General features: G+C 34.0%; 2 protein-coding genes across 4 annotated transcripts in view; one reads left to right on the top strand and one right to left on the bottom strand.

The window, feature by feature from the left end:
• LOC128984115 (glutamate-gated chloride channel) overlaps nt 1-11,903 on the top strand; it is a 216,133-nt gene that overhangs the window by 60,120 nt on the left and 144,110 nt on the right. For 2 of the 3 annotated variants that reach the window (XM_054403469.1, XM_054403433.1), the window contains exon 2: nt 11,268-11,348. The exons of the other annotated variant lie outside the window; for it this stretch is intronic. The gene's annotated coding sequence lies outside the window, so the exon portion shown is untranslated. The remainder of the gene's footprint in view (nt 1-11,267; nt 11,349-11,903) is intronic. 3 annotated transcript variants of the gene reach the window in all.
• LOC128984186 (annexin B9-like) overlaps nt 1-11,903 on the bottom strand; it is a 281,946-nt gene that overhangs the window by 197,222 nt on the left and 72,821 nt on the right. The window lies entirely within an intron of this gene.

Below are 11,903 nucleotides of genomic sequence, written 5' to 3'. Positions count from 1 at the left end.
TTCATATGATACTTTACTATTATCAACTTATTCACTTATCAATCGACATACTAATCAATCTACTCATCTTATACAACAGTTCTCTAATTTGTACATTTGTAAGTAATTGTAAATATGGTTCCAACGTTTCCTGGCCTCCTCGTGGCGGAACTGGATATGCCATACAGTTTGTGGCTAACTGACAGGGAAACAAACATTACTTAATCTATTTTCATAAATATATACGTCATTCTATTTTCTATTTACATCATATATACATGAATATCTAATATAATCTATTCACATCATATAATACTTTACTATTATCAACTTATTAACCTATCAATGAACATCAATATAAATTTACTTATCTTGTACAAAAGTTTACTAACTTGTACATATTCAAATAATTGCAAATATGGTTCCGACGTTTCCTGGCCTCCTCGTGGCGGAACTGGATATGCCATAAAGTTTATGGCTAACCGACAGGGAAACAAACCTTACTTAATCTATTTTCGTAATTATATACTTGAATATCTACTATAATCTATTTACTTCATATAATACTTTACTATTATCAACTTATTAACTTATCAATCTCCTCTAATAAATTCATGAAATCGTTATTACTTTAATGTCGATTTTTACTATAACGAACCCTTCTCTCCTCATATTATTACTTCCTTTGACCAAAAACTCAATTGTAAAAATACTTGACTAACATACTCACTTACCGCAACTTAAAAAATGATTTTTTTATGAGGTGTTCCTTAAGCTAGAAGTTATCTTACTCAAAGTTAACTTATATAACTTAATATTGACGGTTTCACTTCTTGCTTTGTTACAACTTAACTCTAATCTACTAATGACGACTAACAGCTAGGGGGCCTGGGGGCGGAGCCCCCAGCGAGCCAAAGGCGAGTTTCTTTTTATAATGTAGAAGTACACCGATTGCAGGAAACGATAATGTCTGGCATTTCAATGTCTCTAGGAAAGACATTTAGTTTTTCATTAGGCCTAACGTAATGGACAACTCTTTGATTTTTAGGGGAAATCTAAAAATGTTAATATTTATACCCTTTGATTATGTAACCTAAACAAGTAACTCGAGCAGTTTTAAGATAATGATTGTTCTGTGGCACTTTTGATTGGTTCAAACAGTTTTGCTTATCGAAAAACCTCAAGTAATCATTATATAACAAATTATACAGTCAGTAAAAATCATGAAATAAATTATTTTTATAAAAAAATACAACCGACTTCAAACGCTCTAAAAAGAATTAAATAATTTCAATAAAGTAAACTTTTTTATTAGTCAAGCTCACGTATTTCAAGTCGCTCTAACTGCAAATATGAATAAAATAAAAGATTGAGAGTGTATTTTGAAAATCAATAAATTGTAGCTGGGTAACATAAATATATAAAAAAACATACTGAACTATTTGGTTTATCTATCAAATGAAGTATTTCCTTGTATTTTATGTTTACATCAGATTGAATGCACTATGAAAATAACACACATAAATGTTCCATATGAATAGGAAAATGATTTATTTTTGATATTATGATAGGGAAAAGAAGCTTAAAAGAAAAGAAAATAAATAAAAGAAGTTAAAAAAGAAGTTAAATATTAAAACGTCACTTTTCCAAGTTAGAAACATTTAAATGCATTATAATCTTTTTAAAGATACTCATTAATAACACAATAAGATTATAATTTATTATCTTATTTCAAAAAAGTTATGATGGTATCTGCCGATCTTTGGTTACAGTAATAAAATAACACCCAACGCATAGCTATGAAAAAGACATTTAGTCATATATAGTCACCTGCAATGTAGACATCCTCTTTAAATGTTGTATCAAAAATCATTATAGAGCTGCGCCGACTTAAAATACGTGAGCTTGACTAATAAAAAAGTTTACTTTATTGAAATTATTTCATTCTTTTTAGAGCGTTTGAAGTCGGTTGTATTTTTTTTTACAAAAATAAATTATTAATCAAACGGTTTTGGCTATATTTTGTCTTTTCTCCTATAATATATGACAAGAAAATGAAAAATATTGTTCGTAACTCGTCCTAAAATGCTTATTTGCGACTTAATCGAATTTCCCAAACAAGATTATCGTACACGATATCGTCCCAAAAAAGCCTACTTTAGGGACTACTAACGAAAACTATTATTTTTGCCAATAGGGAGTAACGTTATAAAAAGTTCTCATAACTTTAGAATGAATCAAGATTTTTTTTTAAACGGATTGCAGCATCGTTCTTGTTTGAAACGATGGGTCACAACCCTACCTCTAAATTTGAAAAAAACTTGGTATCCAATATGGCGGATCCAAGATGTCAGCCAAAAATTTATACCCAGTCAAAATGAAGTACTTACTACTATACAATGATCTGACGTGGTCCGGAGTTGATTCCATAAGAAATGTAGAAAAAAGTAGGGGGCAACTCAATTAAAACTCACCCTATATATATATATGAATTGAACGGATAGTGTTTTTGGCCTCTAGGGACCTCAAAACGAAAAATTAAATCGGTCCCGGGTCCAGGCTTACCATGAGTACTACGGTAATAGCTTATTCCCCATGGGAAATTCGCTAAATGCTACCAGTAGTTTGGAGAGGTTATCTTTAAATTAAGACTATTTAGTTTTGTAACATAGTTTGTTCAAATAATGGTGCAATATGATGAGAAATGTAGGTAGTTCACATCATTCATGTAGGCATCACACGGGCAAAAAGTGTCTTTTCAACCCTCAGTCATTTTCTGACCTCGGCTTCGCCTCGATCGTAAAACTTGTGCCCGGGTCGAAAAGAGTCACTTTAGGTACTAGTGATGAAATATACTATTATGAGAATTTAAAATCAGTATGTTACAAACTGGTCTACGTTTACATATACAGCAATAGTAAAGTTACTTTTCTGCTCGATATAAGTGCCGAGGAGACAAAAGAGAGGGAAGGGAAGGTGTCATCTCAGCCGATTGCTGCCTTTAATTATTCCATCCGTCTGAAGGATGATTCGCGTTAATTGTGTAGATCTCCAGATTTGTAATTTCCCAGAGTTTGTCCTGAGATAACATTGGCTCACAGCCACTTCACGTCTTATCGTCATCACTGTTCAGTGTTCAGGGTCAAAACACTGAACGAAGCTTTGTTTTAATTCTAAAATAAATATAAAAAAAAAACACTGGTACGTAACGTCGAATTAATGTAGTACCAATGTAGCATTTTAAAACTAATTTATATTTTTGTAGCATCACAATAAAAAGTATTGATTTTCCACGTTTGACAATACTTCTAACCTTAGACTTTTAAAAAAAGTTGAAAAGTTTAGACCCCTACAAAATTTTACTACACGTTTTAGAGTAATTGATTCAGAATTTCATTTTATTAGAAGTATAATTTTATTTGAGGTTAATTTTAGTTTCAATGCTAAATAACAGGGTTTTTTCCTTTTATTCATTTGTGTTTCATTGGTGGACAGCGCCTTTACAGTCCGACCCGCTAAAACAGTGACAATAAGTGCCTGAGAAGCTAGCCATAGCTGACCTCTACCTATGTTAATATAATTAATAATGTTATTTTTTTCCTTTCTTATATTATAGTTACCTGTATAGCAATGTAATGCTGATCGGTTAATAAAATTGTTGTTAAAAATAATAATAATAACAGGTTTGATGCAGCTAGAAGTACACCATAACTTCTTATAACCCCGTTGCTGCTTTGCTGCTTACCAGATGATTAGGTTTTGATAACAGATACAGATACAAATTCCCCCGCCTAAGCGAATTTCCATTTGCTTGATTTGATTTTCAATTAAATCTATTCAAATAACATTAGGTTTAACGATTACCTAGGTTTGCTGCCTACAGGGAGGGTAATAAAGTGTGTTTTTTAGTAAAATACTAATAGCTTAGTATAAAATAAATTGATTTACAATGTTTGATTTTTTGGGTTTAGGGATAACGGTTTCTTATCTGGGTTCAGGGGATTCAAGACGGATAGTTCCACTCAAAACCCAATCCCTAAATGTTTAACAAAAACTATACTTTCTATAAAATAGGGGCAGAAAATGGAACGTTTTACTTTAAATTATAATTAATTATAGTCAGGTAGCAAGCACAGTAGTGTTTGGCGTTAGTGGTGGTGGTGGTGGTTTGGCGTGCCGTGTGTGTTTAATTACAGATATATAAATATAAATGTTAGTTGACCACGTCTCGGCCATGCTACAAATCACAGCAGTGGGGCGACCCTCGCGTCGCAGCTGGTCTTGACAAATGGCAGTTTCGTCAGAACCGCAAACCCTTGAATACAACGATAACACCCCTTAAGAACATTTGTATAATCATTTTCAAATCATGTGCTAGGCATTACATACCTTAGTATGTAATTCTCAACACGTACTAATAGATTCCACTGAACACTATATACACCATAATAGGTCTCAGTCACGAAACTGTAGAAATGACAATGTAATCAAGTGAATAAAAGACATTTGCTGGATCGAGTGTGAGTTCACGAATGTAAATTACAACACATGCCAATGCCAGTGACATGTGGCGTGGTGTGGCATGGCGTGGAATGGCGTGGCATGGCGGGGCACGTTGCTATGAAACTACTGATTGTTGACTTCACAAGCACATCAATCAGGCGACTACTCTACTCACTGTTGTCAAAGGTGTACAATTAACACAAAGAACTAAACATAGATGTATCCTCATGATAATTTAACTATATCCATACCAATATCCTACTAATATTATAAATGAGAAAGTTTGGATGTATGGATGTATGGATGTATGTTTGTGACAAGTGAACGCAAAAAATACTGGTCGGATTGGGCTGAAATTTGGCATGATGATAGCTCACATTCCCGATTAACATATAGGCATATTCTTATTTCAAAAATCCTTTCGGGCTCCGCCCCAGTGGCTCTGGAGTTTCCCATGTTAACCTTATGAGAAATGGAATTATTGAATCTTAACAGCTGTTTCAATTAAACAAGTTGGTTCTGTTCTATGATGTTCAATAGCATTAAAGTTACAAGGATTGCCAACAGGGTGCAGCACTATTATTTATTTTACATTTATGACAACAGCTAATTTGCAACCAAAAGGTGAGTGAGCGTAGCGAACGAACGTCAACCTGGAGGCAAGTTAGCGTAGCGAACGAGCTAACCTGAAGGCAAGTAAGCGCAGCGAACGAGCTCCAACCTAAAGGTGAGTGAGCGTAGCGAACAAACTTCAACCAGGACGTGATTGAGCCATGCGAACGAGATAATCTTGAAAATTAAGAGGTTAAACGGGGCAAAGCCCGCGGGTTACAGCTAGTATAAAAAAAAAATAAAAAATGAAAACAAAAAACACCTGGAGATTACATGTAATGTTGCTGAGACGTGAAATTTGGAACCTACACGACTCTGCAACGGTATCATATGTAATAGTTCGTTCGTTGAAACAAAACGTTTTAGAAGCCGAGATTCTTACTGGATGGTTGCAATTCCCACCAAAGATGGCCTTGGCCATGCGATAACCAACAAGCACAAGACAAAACTCTTCACTCAGAGTTTTCGAGTTGTAACGGATTTTGACCTAGATTATTTATTCTAAATATATTTCAATGATTATGGAACTGATGTTTCTTCCCGTTGCGAAGCACGGGTACAACAGCTAGTATTGTATATAAACCACTTTGTAACTTTTGCAGCCATTTCTTTTACCGTATTGTATTCTGAGACCATAAAAAACATAATACTTTTTTAAACCATCACTCTTTTATTTAATCTTTTACCATCATACCTGCACATTCAAACTAAAATTAATTTCTTCCAACATGAAGCAAGGGTACTTTGGTTAGTATTAAATAAAACCGCTGCCCAATTGCTCCGTCTTGTGGTCGTCAGCCAACTTGATTGCAAATATGCTGAAAAGCTCATTTCGTGCTACAGTATATCGGGATACTGGTTTTAAAGAAGTTAAAACAGTTTTAGTAGATTCAATGTAAATCTGTGTAGCTATAGTCTATAATAAGAAAAAAAAATCCATTTTCTCCTTAAACACATATTTTTGTGTGTTATGTTGGTGCTTTACACTATGGCCTCAAGGGCGTTTTAAAATACCATATAAACCTTTTGCGTTTTTACTCTAGAATACAAAATTATTAGGGACATATAATCAACTTAACCCTTGGGTGCGCTCAGCTCGTATTTCTCAATACGACGTTGCTGAACGCCAATGTCCCTAACCATTGCACTGAACAGCGCCATGAAGAGCGCTCGCAAGCCTTTCTAATCTGGGTGATTATCATCGTTATCCTTAAAGTTTTTAATACATTAATTGCAGATTCTTGTTTTTAAGAATCTATTGCACTTTCCCCGTTTTAGCGAATTTCCCATATAGGGAATAAGCTATTACCGTAGTACTCATGGTAAGACTTGGACCCGGGACCGATTTACTTTTCCGTGTTGAGGTCCCTAGAGGCCAAAAACACCATCCGTTCGAATTCATATATACAGAGTGTCTCACGAGAGGTGTCTCAAATTGATTACGGAAAAACGGTTTAACGTACAAGGATGAAATAAAATTATTTCCACTAAATCGACCCCAAGGAATAACGTAAAAATATTTTTAACTTTTTCCCAATACAGGGTGTGCCAAAAACTGAGGGTCACTAGTTCGAATCTCGGAATTTTCAAATGTAAACATATATCATGTTATACATCATTTTAAAGGTATTTGATAGACAAACATTTTGGTGAAAACAGAAATAAGTTATCTTTTCCCGTTTCAAAATGGCGGCAGTTTTTTTTTGAAAAAAATCTATATAAAAATTTTAAAAAGCAACATATGTCAAGTGGCACATCATTTTATAGGTTTTTTCCTAACAACTTTGTAATTTACACTTACTTCGTATCTCTTTTAGTTTTTGCGTAAATAACAAAAAACCTAATTTTCCTATATCAAATGCGTGTTATTTGGGTTTGACGTGGTTTAACACTTCATCAAATTGGGCCTTTAGTGTTGTGTTGTACGAAGTAAGTGTAAATTACAAAGTTGTTAGGAATTAAAAACCCTATAAAATTATGTGCCACTTGACATATGTTGCTATTTAAAATTTTTTTTAAATGAGCATTTGCAAATTTTCAAAAATATTTTTTTGGAATTTTTATAATTTTAAAAAATTGTTACTTGTAGCATATCAAAGTAAAGCTAATTTCATAACGAGTAAGAAAATTCAACCGGAGAAGGGATAAATGCATTGGTATAGGAAACACGGAGTATTAAAAAAATATAGATTTTTTCCAAAAAAACTGCCGCCATTTTGAAACGGGAAAAGATAACTTATTTCTGTTTTCACCAAAATGTTTGTCTATTAAATACCTTTAAAATTATGTATAACATGATATATGTTTACGTTTGAAAATTCCGAGATTCGAACTAGTGACCCTCAGTTTTTGGCACACCCTGTATTGGGAAAAAGTTAAAAATATTTTTACGTTATTCCTTGGGGTCGATTTAGTGGGAAATAATTTTATTTCATCCTTGTACGTTAAACCGTTTTTCCGTAATCAATTTGAGACACCTCTCGTGAGACACCCTGTATATATATGTCCTTCAGCGCGATAACTCAAGCAAAAATGATCTGATTTTGATGAAATTTGGTATAAACGTGTAAACCTACATTTATTCGAATGAGTTCACGAACCAGCATGATCGGACTATGGGAACGGGGTTTTATATGGGGTTTTATGGGGTAAAAATAGGGTTTCCCCATTTTTGACCCTAAAAACACAAAATTTTACAATTTCTTTCCAAACCATTTTGTAGAGCTTAAAAAAAACGAATAATTTAGTAAATTGAAGCGTTGTTGTGCACCTAATGGTTACGGAGAAAATTCCAAAAAATTGTAAATTTAAAATTCCCATGTTATTCTTATGGAGAATAAGTCAACTGTTGTAGTTTGCTTGTTTATGAACATATTTTGATCGAATTTGGAAAATACTTTCATTTCTTACTAAAATATTAACAAAAAAAACACTTTTACCCTCCCTGTACAGCAAACCTAAGTACTCGTTAAACTAATTCTATTTAAATAGGAAATAAATGTGATATTTTTACTGATGCATTTTAGTGTAAATCCAACCAGGTTGATGGAAATTCGCTTAGTCTGCAGGTTTGCTGCGGTGGGGGTATTTTTTTTTACTTTTTTCTCAAAAAATTATTTGTATACGTTAAAACTTATGATAAACCATTTTTACCATCCTTTGAGCCCAACATTTGTAAAATTATACAAATAAAAAAAATGGCAAAACTACAAAAATGGTTAACGACAAATATGACACCAAGATCTTTTAAATCGGTTCATAATTGGGGCTACAAACAGTAAGAAGTAAAACCCTTGCATTAGCGTGCGCCAGACGGGTAGTGCGCAGCCCTAAATATATATATATATATATATATATATATATATTATTATATCCATGTACAAACATATACAGTTGCGTACTATGACAAGGTTTTATTTATGACTATTGGCGATCTGACTACTTTCTTTTTGGATTCTAGTAAATCTTAACTCGTATTTCTTTCTTTTGAAGTGAACAGCTCCTTTTACGATGGCTGTTTTGTTTTACAGAGTTGGTTACGGCTGCCAGAAGCTCCTCGAGCAATAACACAGATACTACGTTAAAGATGGCAGTAAAACACACTTCTTCTTCTCACTCAGACAACTCTTTCCGTGAGAGAGTTTGTAAGCCGACTATTCCAAAATGCTGCACAATCTGCATATGACACTGCAGTGTATCGCGTAAAATAGTTTACAAAACAATGTCGTATTAGTTAAGAGCCTACAAGATGTACATTCCATAATCAAGCTGAAAATTAGTGATTTAAAATGTCTTCACAGTAAAAAAATCTACTGTATATCACACTAAAAAAATATGTTGTCGACAAACATGCTTGTTGTATGAGCGGTTTAGACGTACGAACGAACTGTCGAGGGTAGTGTGCTGAGTGGACGCGAATTGCAAGTCAAGAGTCGAGTTTGCCATTGTGTTTTAAACATGCTTGTTGTATGAGCGGTTTAGACGTACGAACGAACTGTCGAGGGTAGTGTGCTGAGTGGACGCGAATTGCAAGTCAAGAGTCGAGTTTGCCATTGTGTTTTAAACATGCTTGTTGTATGAGCGGTTTAGACGTACGAACGAACTGTCGAGGGTAGTGTGCTGAGTGGACGCGAATTGCAAGTCAAGAGTCGAGTTTGCCATTGTGTTTTAAACATGCTTGTTGTATGAGCGGTTTAGACGTACGAACGAACTGTCGAGGGTAGTGTGCTGAGTGGACGCGAATTGCAAGTCAAGAGTCGAGTTTGCCATTGTGTTTTATTGTTACATTCTAGAGTAATTACCACATCTGAGTTTAACACGACATTTGTATCTTTCTACGTAGATTTCTAATACTATGCTTGATCTGAAGAGGAAAAGGGGGACGTTTGCATGCTATTAAAAAGAGGATCACAAATATGTCTTGCAATAAATTATATATATATATCCAGGGTGGAACGAAGTTAGTGTTAAAAATCTTTATGTGTTAAACTACTTAGTATTGATGTCAAAATTGCGTTAATTTAAATTTTCATACCCTAACAGGTATGGATTTATAGTAATGTATTTAGAGTAACAGTCAAATAATGATTTTTTCAAAATATTAGTATTTTCTTACATAAAATGGCCATTAGTGCAATAAAAAATGTTTTTATTTCAAATGTAATGTCATTTTTAGAATTTTAATTGAATTTCCAATAGAAATAGTACAGAGTCACTGAGGTAAAACATCTGTATAAACATTTATTCTGCAATGGAAGTTTAAATTGAGAAAGAGAGTGATTTTTGAGAAAAATTCAAAAACTTTTACATAAGTTTTTCTATGCTAAACTGGACTTAAGGGAGTGTCAAATATTACTAAAAACTTCTTCAATCAATAACCTTTAAAATGATGTATAAAGATTTACTGTTTCTTTGCTTTTTCATTCTTAAATTTAAGAGTTTATTTTGTAAAACACGGACGGCTAATGTCTAATCTCCTGTATAAAAACATGCATTTGCTTAAATGATATGGCAACAACAGCTGCAACGATATACAAATCCCAAAGTAAACCCATGAACTTTCGAGAAAACTACAAGTCACACCATAAACCATATACTTAAAATGTTCGTCATGACGAGAAACTTTGCACAAAACTATTTCCATTATTTCATAAATTGCCCTTTAAGATCATAACTCCTTTCTAAAGGGAACTTTCCATATACCTAATGTTAAAAATACCTCAGCTGTACTTATTTGTACGTTATTCTCTCTATTTATTAGATTTTTAAAATCAGGTGGGATTATTATTTGTTCGTATTACTGTATTTTGTTTTGTTTATTTCAGCTTAAAACCAATCAATAGTTTTATAAATACTTATGAAGTCAAACGGGGTAAAGCCCGTAAACCTAAAACATTCAAATGTCTCTTTTCCTTTGTTACCTATTTAATTTATTCGTTAACATTCGTTTCTGTACCTGCAATCCTTAATTGCATACTTAATTTTCAACAAACAATTTGAACCATTATTCTTCCTCTGGGAATTTCGATTACAGATCGAAAACGCCAAAACACAGTTTTTTTCTTGGACACTAGAAAACACCAAACTTGAAGATTGTTGTTTGAAACAAATAACAAACGAGAATACAGTTACCACACAGTGTAGCGTGTGAACTGAAGCGGATTATTCTTATGTTTGAAAAGAGTCGAGCTCTAATTAACAACCTACCGAAGCACAGAAGACGCTTTCATAGTGACACAAACAGAGTGACTCGTGCCAATAAGTGACATTTTACCTTTACACATCATTACTCGAAGACATTTTCTAACTGACTCATGGTGGCTAAAAATAAAACTCGTTCTCCAATGTGCTGGGTAGCGGAGGCCGTTCTACATTATAACTTGTTATCAATTGTATTTGAGTTTCGGATCTTTAAATAAACGGTAGGCCTATAAAACATTACTCTGAGAGTAAAAATTACAAAGAGAACGATTACTACTGGATAATTTACTGCACATGCAATCACGTTTAGCTGTAATTAGTGAGAAACTTAAAACATCAAAGAAGAGAATGAGGTACGTTGGTGTGTGGCACTGCTAATTCAGAAACGTCTACAACTATGTTAACTGACTTTACAACATAATAATAATTGTAAAACCTGTACGCCTTTACTTAGTCTCTGTGTCATGTTGTAGGTAAGGGCCCATGACCGGTGAGCGGATATCTACGGTCTACACCTCAGCACAATCCGAGCATCCGGGAACATTCTGGCTAAGGTAAAACTGTGATTTTATCCTCAGTAGTTGTTTGGCCGGCCTTTCGTTTACTATTTAGTCAACATACAAACACGATTAAATCTTATTTTTTATTATTTGTGGATTTTTTGGCATCTTTGACTATATTGATACAAGTTTGGTATAAAAACGTCTACTAACAGCTTAATCGATATATCAATTTTATAATTAGACGAAAACTTACTAGTTTTTCATCCAAAGTGTTGCAGTATACAATCTACAACACGCTGCGTGCAAGTGTGTCAGTCATTCAGTCAGGTTAGCTAGTCACAGTTGTAGACGTGGTGTTGCAGTATACAATCTACAACACGCTGCGTGCAAGTGTGTCAGTCATTCAGTCAGGTTAGCTAGTCACAGTTGTAGACGTGGTGTTGCAGTATACAATCTACAACACGCTGCGTGCAAGTGTGTCAGTCATTCAGTCAGGTTAGCTAGTCACAGTTGTAGACGTGGTGTTGCAGTATACAATCTGCAACACGCTGCGTGCAAGTGTGTCAGTCTTTCAGTCAGGTTAGCTAGTCACAGTTGTAGACCTGG

This window comes from Macrosteles quadrilineatus, unplaced genomic scaffold, assembly GCF_028750875.1.
Source record: "Macrosteles quadrilineatus isolate MER2022 unplaced genomic scaffold, UCM_ALF_1.0 Scaffold_1__1_contigs__length_201487025, whole genome shotgun sequence".
Taxonomy (NCBI): domain Eukaryota; kingdom Metazoa; phylum Arthropoda; class Insecta; order Hemiptera; family Cicadellidae; genus Macrosteles; species Macrosteles quadrilineatus.
Note: the sequence above shows the minus strand (reverse complement) of the source record. Positions and strands in the feature narration are given on the sequence as shown.